The sequence below is a fragment of the Euleptes europaea genome, chromosome 8, assembly GCF_029931775.1.
Source record: "Euleptes europaea isolate rEulEur1 chromosome 8, rEulEur1.hap1, whole genome shotgun sequence".
In the NCBI taxonomy this organism is placed as follows: domain Eukaryota; kingdom Metazoa; phylum Chordata; class Lepidosauria; order Squamata; family Sphaerodactylidae; genus Euleptes; species Euleptes europaea.
This window is the reverse complement of record NC_079319.1, coordinates 15760742-15772373: the sequence shown is the minus strand read 5'-3', so window position 1 is coordinate 15772373 and position 11632 is coordinate 15760742.

Here is an 11632-nt window from a genome sequence, read left to right as displayed (position 1 = left end):
TCATACCTTCTCAGTCTAACGGTCCTGACAGAGCAGCTGCAAAGATAAAAATGGAGAAGGGGAAAATGATGTAAGCTAGTTTGAGTCCCCATTGGGCATAAACGTGGGGTATAAATGAAGTAAATACATTCAATAATAATTTAGGAGGGTCTGAGTGCTCCAATTCATAGATTCTGTGGCTATGGAACTCTGTATATCCTGGACTGGGTAGGGGCCGTGGCTCAGTGGTTGAGCATCTGCTTGGCATGCAGAAGGTCCCAGGCTCAATCCCCAGCATCTCCAGTTAAAGGAACTAGGCAAGGAGGGGATGTGAAAGACCCCTGCCTGCTGCCCTGGGGACCGCTGCCTGTCTGAGTAGACCAGGGATGGGGAACCTCAGGCCTGGGGGCCGGATCCGGCCCTCGAGATCATTTTCCCTGGCCCTTGAGCCGATTCCGGGAGCTCCAGGGCCCTGCCACTCGAGCTCTCCCTATTTAGGCTCTCCCCTCGGCACTTCGGGCATTGCTGGCAGGCAGGCACGTGTGTAACACTGATGCTGGTTGGGTCATTGTTGGGCCGTTTCTCCCCACTCTCCCCGCTTCCTGACACACAACTTCCACCCAAAAGGTGCGCCTGGCTGGAAGCCCCCCTCCCCTTTCTCTCACCGGCTGTTTCCAAGTGGGTGGGTGGCGTGCCATGCCCTCCCTTCGCTCTCCAGCTTGGGCGCCTGGAGCTTGTGTCACCATCTCCCCCTCACCTGCCTGCCTGCCGCTGGCCGCACCCTCCACCGGCTCAGTGGGCTCTCCCCAGGGCCGAGGCCACCAAGAAAAGTGGTCTCCATTAGGCCCTGAAACCTTCCTCCCACCCACCCCCCCCCCCCGCCCAAGCTTGCCTGTGACCCGTGCGGTGGGGTGCTCCCCCGCAGCTTGAAGCTGCTTGGGCGCCCAGAGCTCGTTCCACCATCACCTGGCTACCGTGGGCTTCTCCCTCCCCACCCTCCTCCCCGTACAGGTGTGTGTGGAAGTGGGGCATTCCCCCGATCGCCAGGCCACTAGCATGGCCCGGTGAGTGCATGTGTGAACGTATGGCAGGGGGGGAGCCAAAAGCTTCCCCCAATCGTGCGTGTGTGTGTGTGTGTGTGGAGTGGGGGAATGCCCCATTTCCACACACACATGTACGGGGAGGAGGGTGAGTGCGATTGTGAAAGTGGGGAGGGGGAAGCTGAGAAGAGGCTTCCCCGATCGTGTGTGTGTGTTTGAAAGTGGGGAAGGGGTGGGAAGCGTGTGTGAAAGTGGGGAGGGGGGAGAAGCTGAGAAGGCTTCCCTCAATGGCGTGTTTGTGTGTGAAAATGGGGAGGGGGGAAGCGGGTGTGAAAGTGGGGAGGGGAGAGAAGCCAAGAAGGCTTCCCCCAATCGCGTGTGTTCATGTGTCTGTGTGGGAAGCCTCCCTCTCTTTCCTTCCTTCCCTCTCTCCCTCCTCTGCGTAGCCTCTCCTAGGGTTCACAGAATCATAAGAGTTGGAAGGGACCACCAGGGTCATCTAGTCCAACCCCCTGCACAATGCAGGAAATTCACAACTACCTCCCCCCACATCCCCAGTGACCCCAACCCTCCACCCGCCATGCAGGATCCCACAATCAAAGCACTCCCGACAGATGGCCATCCAGCCTCTGCTTAAAGACCTCCAAAGAAGGGGACTCCACCACCCTCCAGGTGGTGGTTGGAGACCTGGCAACCCTTAGCCTCTCCCCCCCCACACACACACCAGGAGATGTACACCTGGTATGGCCCCTGAATGATGTTATAAATGGGCAAATGGCCCTTGGCCGGAAAAAGGTTCCCCACCCCTGGAGTAGACAATACTGACTTTGATGGACCAAGGGTAGCTTCTACTCCTTAAAGGTAGAGAAAATCAGGGTATAAAAACCAACTGTCTTTGGAGGATACTAGGACAGTTTACAAAATGTGTAAAAACTGAAGTAAGTTTATAATGCAGCTGTGTCCTTTCACCAAGGCATCAGTGGTGGTTTATCACTAGGGGCATAGCCCTTAGCACTGATTGCAGAACCAGGGAAGGGAAGAAGTCTAAAGATGTAGGGTTAGAATTACATTTGTGACAGGATCTCTATACCTACTGGTTATCGCTCCTGTTCAGCTGAGCCCTGAGGCAGAGAGGGTGGAAAAAAGGTTTGTGCTGTCCCCAGCTGGAACAAAATATCACTGCCTGAGCACATATCACAATTTGTGCCATTTCTATTCATAATAGACCGGTGAAGGCAACGGCCTGCCAATTTATGGAGCTGCACTTCAGCTCGCTGTTCCTTCCATGTTTTCCTTTTACGAAACCAGATGTGGCCTTGCCGTGAAAGTAAACGTTTTGCTTCTAGTGGTGGCGGGGGGGGGGAGAGAAGATTTAAGGACAGTGCGATGGATTTCTTTACTTTGTCAAGTTTGATTGGCCTGATTCTGGACTTAAGGCACTCTTGAAAGAAATCCTATAACCGGTATGGGACATCCTGGACTTTTTTCCCAGAATCACTAAGAGCACCCCAGATTCCAATAAAACACTATTCTGCGTGTAGCTTAATTGCACTGCCATTCGTTGCTGCGTTTGTGTGCATTTTGAGTCTCCACTAGATGGTGCCAAATGAAAATCCATTACCAGTTTTGTAGCTAATGTTTCATTTTGTAGCTAATGAAGAGTCTGCCCCGACCCGTTTTAATCATCCTTTGCAATGTTTCTGCTTCCGCTGCCGATGAGTAAATGTATTCCAGTCGTCCTGCATTTCTATCTTGTGGTTCCCTTCCTAGAATAACAAATGCCAGATTCCCATCAGACAGGCAAATTTAACAGAAGGCCTTCCTATGTTTCTGTATATAGTCTTAGTATGGATTCACTGATCAGAAAGTTCCAGGGAGCGCCCAGTACAATTTCATCAACCTGGCCTTCAGATAAGGCTAAAAGTTTTGTTTATGATTACTATAATGGAGGATACTGTACTTGAAGATAAACATTTGGACGAGAGGAGTGGAAGGTTTTCCCACTCATTTTTATTATCTCAAACAGTAGGTAAAGGTAGTCCCCTGTGCAAGCACTGGGTCATTCCTGACCCATGGGGTGATGCCACATCACAATGTTGACTAGGCAGAATATGTTTACAGGGTGGTTTGCCATTGCCTTCCCCGGTCATCTACACTTTACCTCCAGCAAGCTGGGTACGCGTTTCACCGACCTCGGATGGATGGAAGGCTGAGTCAACTTTGAGCCGGCTACCCGAAACCGGCTTCTGTCAGGATCGAACTCAGGTAGTGAGCAGAGCGTTGACTGCAGTACTGTAGCTTACCACTCTGCACCACGGGACTCCTCAATGAACAGTGCAAGGACCAAAATAATAATAATAATAACCACTGCAATGAGAATTCTGTTTATGAAGCATAATTCTACAACTCTGCATTGATGAACATTTGATGCTGTGTCCCCTCCCCGCTGACATTTTATACCAATTGGGTCTTCTCCCCTACCCCCCAATCTATGTTTATGTAGTATCACTGTTTTGAAGAAAACACTGCAACAGAGATGTGGGGAAGACATATTGCTTCTGTTCAGTCTGGCCAGATATCCATAACCCCATTTATCCAGATATACCTTAATGTTCTAGAAAGGACAAGACCATAACAGTAGTCATGCCGGATGAAATAGGATGTCCTTCCAGTCCAGCATCTTGTTTCCTTAGATTTGAGTCCAGTAGCATCTTACCATGGCTACCCTCTGAAACGTGTTTCCTCAGTGACCAACTAGATGTCCCGGAAAGCCCACCAGCATGGTTACGAACGCCGAAATTGCCACTCTTTCCCGTCACCCCCCAGCAACTGGCATTCAGGGTTCTGCTGCGAATGAACAAGGAGGACCCATTCAGCTGTCGTAGTTCATTCCTCTGTTTGTGTGTGTAAGTACCATCAAGTAGGGCGACCCTGTAGGGTTTTCAAGACAAGAGCCCTACAAGAGAGGTTTGCCATTGCCTGCTTCTGCATACTATGGAAGTGAATAAGTAAAGGCGAGCTTTAACCCTCGCTAGAGGTTCCATACTTCCCTCAGCAGCTTTGGAAGGAAAATTTAGAAAACTCCCAAGAGTTCAGTGAGAGTGTCCTTTTGGGCCAGAGAAACTGAAGACTCTAGCCATGTTATTCTTAGGTGTAATTATTATAAGGACATTAGACAGAAGTTGATTCATCCGCTGCTGAAACTAAGGGCGTTTGTTTCAGAAGACGAGGAAATGAAATTTCTGCTGTAGGAAGGGGACAGACCTTTTGTCTGTCCCAAGTCGCTAAATTTTGCTCAGTGCCTATCAAGGTCTGTTTGAGAGAGATCACTCATGGTAATGTCAGTGTTGGTCACAATGAGCTCTTAGGTACATTTTAGTACAACATTTTTTATTGTGACTATTTTATCATTTTTATATATTTCTGTTAAGCTATGGGGATACTTTTAGATTTGATACCTACCCTTTTAAAATTCTTTTTAAGATTGTAATTGTTCCCGATGTTCTGGCAAAAGCAGCAAATTAATAAATTATTATTAGCAACTGGGGCTGCCGGCTCCGAGTTGGGAAATACCTGGAGATTTTAGGGGTGGAGCCTGAGGAGGGTGGGAGGGACTACAATGCCAAAGCGGCCATTTTCTCCAGGTGAACTGACCTCTATCAGCTGGAGACTAGGTGTAATAGGAGAAGATCTCCAGCTACTACCTGGAGGTTAAAACCACAAACAGCACCAGCTCTAATTGGTCAGCTGGTTATTGGTATGTATGCAACTTACTGGACAGTGTGATATTCATGTGATATATATGTGACTTAGTTTTAGGAGTTTGCCATATAAATTTGTTTTACAGAGGTTTATGGACCCGAAGAAAATTAAATCAACTGAAGAAGCTTTGTTGGCGAAACGTACACAAATCCGGAGGTGGCGTTTTGTATGATGGAATTCTCCTATTGAATTGGAACTCTCCTAATGAACTTGGATTTCTTTGCATTTATACATTGGATTTATTTTCAAAACGTGGACTTGTGACCTTATGGACGATCATTCATGAGCATTTGGACCTGGACTTATGTTTAAACTGTTGGTCAAATAAGACCTGGGTACTTGCACCCTTTAATTTGACGCCAGGGTCTTTGGTGAAGCAACCTGTTTTTTCTTTCATTTATTTTTCATGAATTGAACAATTTGTGTTTAGGATATTTGGTGATGCACCCATGTATTCTTTCCTATTTTAATGAATTGAGCGTTCCGTGCTTATTGTTCCAATTGTGTGATTATATAATTCAGTAATTCTTAGAGCTGGTGCTGTTTGTGGTTTTAACTGTGGTTATTCAGCACACGTATCTAATAGTGTTAGTTCCCCCTAGACTACCTGGAGGTTGGCAACTCCAGTAGCAACCCTGGACTTCCTCTGTGGTCTCCCATCCAGATACTAACCTGGATCAACCCTGCTTAGCTTCTGAGTTGGGGCCATGCATTTGTCTAATTGCATCATAAATTATCAAAGACCTAGTCTATACAATGCACTAACCCCAGGGAGGTTTTGTTTGTTTGTTGCCAGCTCCATGATATATGTGTTCATTGGTGAAGGTTACCATGTGCATTTGGTGTGTTGAGTTGTTGGCTTACCACCTCAGTCACCCACCTCAAGAATTTTGTGATGATTTGATATGATCCTTTTTTAATGGCCTGTGTCCTTTTGAACATTGGCATTATGCTCTTGGGGGACAAGGCCTTCCGTGTCTGCCAGCCATTGTGTTCTGATTCCAAACCATCACCAAAAGTGACCCAGCAGTCTATGGTTCTCTCTCAATGGACTGGCTTCTACAGCTTCCTGCAGAAAGTCAGCAACGACTCATGGGATATGAAATCTCCAGAAATTCAAGGAAGAGAACTGAGGGAAACACATCACAAGAGGAAAGGGCTATTTTAAACCTTTACACCATGCAATTCATATTATTGTTTGCAGCAAGCAACAATCAAGGCAAGTACTGACACTGCCCCATCACATCATTAAACCAGGAGCATGGTAAATGTATTGCTTAGATTAGAACCAAGCTAGAAGCCAACACCATATTCTTTGGCAGTGAATGATGCATGAGGAAGAAGAATTGGTTTATATAACCTGCCTTTTCTCTCCAGGTCAGGGGTCATCTCCCCTTAGTCATATATTTAATCTAAACTGAAAAGGTCCACATTTGTTAGCCTTTGGAGTAACATGGATCAGGGCCACGACGCAAGGGAAAGTGTGGGGGGGTAACACTCTCCCCTATACTTTTTCACAATCAAAATGCCCCCCTTAAGGTCATGGCTGCTTGGACATAAACCAAGAACTGACCTGTCTTTGTACAGGTGGCAGATTTTGAGGGTCAATTAACACAACCAGAGTTTCAGTGTCGTATTATTTTGTCCTAAAGGCTGCATACCAAGGAAGGTCAAGACTATTTGGGGAAGGAGCAGTTGGAGCTGAGAATCTCCATTAGATGCCACCCTATCCCTGCCCTTTCCTCCTGCTCTCCAAATTCTCCTCACTCATGTGGTTATTTAAAAAAAAAAGACAAAGAGGAAGAGGGACCTGGCAACTCTACTCCTGCTGTAGGTCCCCCTAATGTGCCATTGCGTCGCAACCAATTCATGGTGACCCCTTCCACGGGGGACTCCAGACATGAGATGAGGAGACATGGTTTGCCTTTGCCTTCTCCTGCATAGCAATCCCAGCCTTCCTTGGTGGTCTCCCACCCAAGTACTGACCATGGCTGAACATGCTAACCTCCCAAACAGGGTTAATCGAGGTAGGGTCCCCTCCCATTCTTTTCCCCCTTTGCATTATCAATCAGTCAATCAATACTCCGCCTATAGATGGTTAGACAAGCCAACCAGCTCATCCACCGAGAGGCAAAGCCAAATTGCAGAAGTGTACAATTAATTTTCCAGGCTGCAGATGCAACGAAAGTCGAGTAATTTATGTTCATCCTACGCCAATGGAGGCCCCGGGCCTATTTCTGAAGATCAAAGGTTGTTTTCAGCTGCTTCTGGAAAATCAATCTACCTTATTTTTAGTGCAGGTTAGGAACTGTGAGCAACGGACCGGGAGGGTTTGCCAAGAACATGGTGAGACAGACAGACTTTGAAAACTGGAAACTGTGGTTGCTTTCCAAAGCCAAAGTGTATCGGGCTCATGGCTGGCACCTCTCTGTGAAGTGCTCTGTGCTTTTAATCCCTGTTTGTGAGAATCAATGCGCACTTTAAGACGAGGCCTGTAATCACTGGCCCCTTGGGACATATCCTTTTTATGAGGGTTTAGCCAGACCACTGAATGTCCTCAGAAATTAAGAATATTTGCTCTTATCCCTGTAAAAGAGATAGACTGAAAAGGGCTTGTTTAATAACATTGCTGGGACTTCAGAAAGGCAAATCCTTCACTGTGTGAAGGGAAGGTTGCCAACATCCAAGTGAGGCCTGGGGAATCTCCTGGAATTACAACTGATCCAGATGACAGATATCTAGGGTTACCAGGTTCCTCTTCTCCATTGGCGGGAGGTTTTTGGGGTGGAGCCTGAGGAGGATGGAGTTTGGGGAGGGGAGGGGCTTCAATGCCATAGAGTCCAGTTGCCAAAGTGGCCGTTTTCTCCAGGTGGACTGATCTCTATCGGCTGGAGATCAGTTGTAATTCCAGGAGAATTTCAGCTAGTACCTGGAGATTGGCAACCCTACAGACATCAGTTCCCCTGAAGAAAATGGCTGGTCCAGAGGATGGACTCTATGTTCTCATACTCCACTGAGCTCTTTCCCCTCCCCAAGCTCTGACCTCCTCAACTGCCACCCCCAGATCTCCAGGAGTTCACAGCCCATAGCTGGCAACCATAATTACGCCCTTTGCATTTTTTCAGCCACTTCACTAGGGTTCCCAGGTGCTCACTAATGGCAGGCAATCTCCTGGGGATTCCTGCTGTTGCCCACCAACTAGGGTTGCCCACCTCCAGGTGGTGGCTGGCGATCTCCTGCTATTTCAACTGATCTCCAGCCGATAGAGATCAGTTCACCTGGAGAAAATGTCCACTTTGGCAATTGGACTGTATGGCATTGAAGTCCTTCCCCTCTCCAAACCCGGCCTCCTCAGGCTCCACCCCAAAAATTTCCAGCTCCAACCTGGAGCTGGCAACCCTACCACCAATGCTCAGCTGTTTGGCAGGCAGAAGCAGGCTAGCTGAAAGGGGGGGAGCAATCTGCATTTGTGAAGATGTCACTTCCAGTGTGATGGGGAAGTGCTGGCATCACACCAGGGGAATGTTCTATCACTCTCCCCAAAACTCTATGGAAACCAGCACCGGGGGATGTTCTAGCACTTGCCCCCAAAGCTCTATGGAAACCACAGAGTTTGGGAGCAAGTGCTAGAGCATCCCCGGGTGCAATGCCAGCGCTTCCGCATCACGCCAGAAGTGGCATCATCATGCACAGTCGCAGATCGCTGCCCCCTGAACCCACCTCCCAACATCTCCTGCCAGTTGCCAGGAGGGATCTGGCAACCCTACATTTCACACATTACATGTAAGCAAGCTTGGGTTTGCCACCAAGTGGAACCACACCTGACTTTGTATGATGCATCTGTTTGCAAAGACAGCTGGGCCATATTGAAGTTATTATGCTTTTACAAAATCATATGGGAGGAGCCAGAACTGGAAAATAGACAGGATATGACGTCATATTCTGTGTGCAAGTTGAAGACTTGTGATTCATACATCTATAATCTGTTTGTTTCATTTCTACCTCACCTTTCCTCCGTGGAACTAACCAAGGCAGCAAATCTAAAGTTCCTCAGACAACCGCCCGTTCGTGTACTGATCAGATAGACACCAGCTTAGGGTTTGCTGCATCTGCTGCTAAGTTCAGATCATGTACCAAGACTTCCTTGATACAGGCGGACTGAACCACAACCTCAGAAAGTGATATAACACCCAGGTAGTCAAGACAGGAGTTCAATCCAAAAACCAGACAAGTAGATATATATATTTTTGCCGCCAAGTTACAGCTGACTTTTGGCGACCCTGTAGGGTTTTCAAGGCAAGAGATGTTCAGAGGTGGTTTGCCACTGCCTGCTTCTGTGGCACAACCCTGGTATTCCTTGGAAGTCTCCCATCCAAATACTTGCCAGGGTCAAGGCTGAGAGTGTGTGAGTGGACCATGGTTACGAAGCATGGTAGAGTGGGGATTCGAACCTGGGTTTCCCAGATCTTGGTCTGACACTTTAACCGCTATACCACGCTGATACCATCCCATTAAAGTTCAACAGAGTTTAGCCATGAGTTGAAGCATGCCACTTAGAAGAGGACAACAATAAGGAGAGACTTGGCAAATGGTTCTTACAAGTGTAGGAAGTTGAGGAAACTGACAATGACAAACATTTGGAAAATAGCAATAAAGAAGGAAATCTCTAAATGATAAAACAGATGTATGAGAATAAAAAAACACCTTTAACAACATGGAAGAGGTTTCGAATTTCAAAGGGAAGATCTGGATTTGCCATCTGTTGGCCAGATGGCAGGTTTGACTTCCAGAAAGAAGATCTTAGAAAGGGTCTACCTAACCCGTACATTTATTGGCTGGAACCACAAACATTCTTCCTGGCTGAAATGTGGGAAGTCATGAGTTAATTTACAAGAAAAAGGCCTAACTTTAGCTGGTGACATGCATCACCATCCCACAGTTCTAAAATTAGAGCATTTCCTTATGTGGTGATAATGTTTGGAACGTCAATGTCACCCCTTTTTGTTTATGCGACTGTGACGAAATTACTTTGCCACAGTTTTATATATGGTTTAAATGTGTGTGTTTTAGCCTTTTAATAAGTAGGTTTTGAGTGAATGCCCTTACTCTAACTTGTTAAACCGAGAGTTCGTCGGTTAGAAAAGAGCAGGGATAGGATTGGTTGAACGGTAGCCCTACAAGGTAGGGAGACCCTTTTGGAATCTTTAAGAAGCAAGAGACACAGATAAGGAGTTGGAATACTGGGAAATATTTTGTTGCCCAAAATAGCAAACGGTAGGGTATAATGCCACGGACTCCACCCTCCAAAGCAGTCATTTGCTCCAGGGGCAGTGATCTGTGTAGTCTGGAGATAAGTTGCAATTCCAGGAGATCTCATAAGAACGTAAGAAGAGCCATGCTGGATCAGACCAAGGCCCATCTAGTCCAGCAGTCTGTTCACACAGTGGCCAACCAGATGCCTCTAGGAAGCCCACAAACAAGACAACTGCCTTGTGGAAACAGCCCAACTGACATGTAGTAAATGTTCCACCTTTTTTCTGTGCTAGTCAGATCCCATCTGAAATACTATATCCAGTTCGGACACCATACTTTAAAAGGGATTTTTTTATGCCATCAAGTCGCAGCTGACTTAAGGCAGCCCCTTGGGGTTTTCAAGGCAAGAGACGTTCAGAAGGGGGTTGCCATTGCCTGCCTCAGCATTGCAACCCAGGTATTCCTTAGTGGTCTCCCATCCAAATACTGACCAGGGCCCACCCAACGTAGCTTCCAAGATCTGATGAGATTGGGCTAGACTGGGCTATCCGGGTGAGGGTAAGAGGCATATAGACAATTTGAAACAGGTTCACGAGAGCAACAAAAAAAGTTATGGGTAAGGGGGAAAAGTCCTACATGAAAGATTGCAGGAGCTGGGTATATTTAGCCTGGAGATCACTGGGGAGGGGGGCAGGCATGATTGTACTGTAGGGTTGCCAGCTCCAGGTTGGGAAATACCTGGATATTTTAGGGGTGGACCCTGAGGAAGGCAGGGTTATGGGGAGGGGAGGGACTTCAATGGGATATAATTAGGCTTACCAGGTCCCGTTGGTCAATCGGCGGAAGGTTTTCTGGGGCTCGCGGTCCGGGCGCGCATCTGGTTCGACGCGCCCACGTGCCTACATCTCTTCTTGTTTACTTGTAAGTGATGGGGACGCTCTCTCAATCTCGGCCGAAACTCTATGGAAACCATAGAGTTTCGGCTGAATTTGCTAGTGTCCACGTCGCTTCAGGGTAAACCCTGAATTGACATAGGCGCGTCACACGTGCGTGCGGGCACGGGGTGCCTGCCGGCCCTCAGCTGGTTGGCGGGCAGCCTACTGGATTGGCGGTAGTTTACCCTCCAACACCTGGCAGTTGGCAACCCTAGGTATAATGCTATCGAGTCCATGTTCCAAAGTGGCCACTTTCTCCAGGTGAACTGATCTGTTGCCTGGAGATGAGCTGTAATAGCGGGAGATTTCCAGCTATCACCTGAAAGTTGATAACCCTATTGTACTGTTCATGTCCACAAATGTCTGGCCACATGGAGGATGGCAAAGACTTGTTTTCTGCTGCTCCAGAGGGCAATACTAGATCTAACAGGTTTAAGTTACTGGAGATTTCAGTTGGACATGAGGAGGCACTTACTAATGGTGTGAGCAGTTCGACAACAGAGCCAATTACCTGTAGGGCGCTCCCTTGCTGGAGATCTTCAAGTAGATTTTGGGACAACCATCTGTCAGGGGTGATCTAGCTTTTGATTTCCTGCCTTGAGCACTGTAAGGCCTCTTCCGACTCTAGGATTCAATCTTCCTGGGACTTGAGCATTGCCAGAA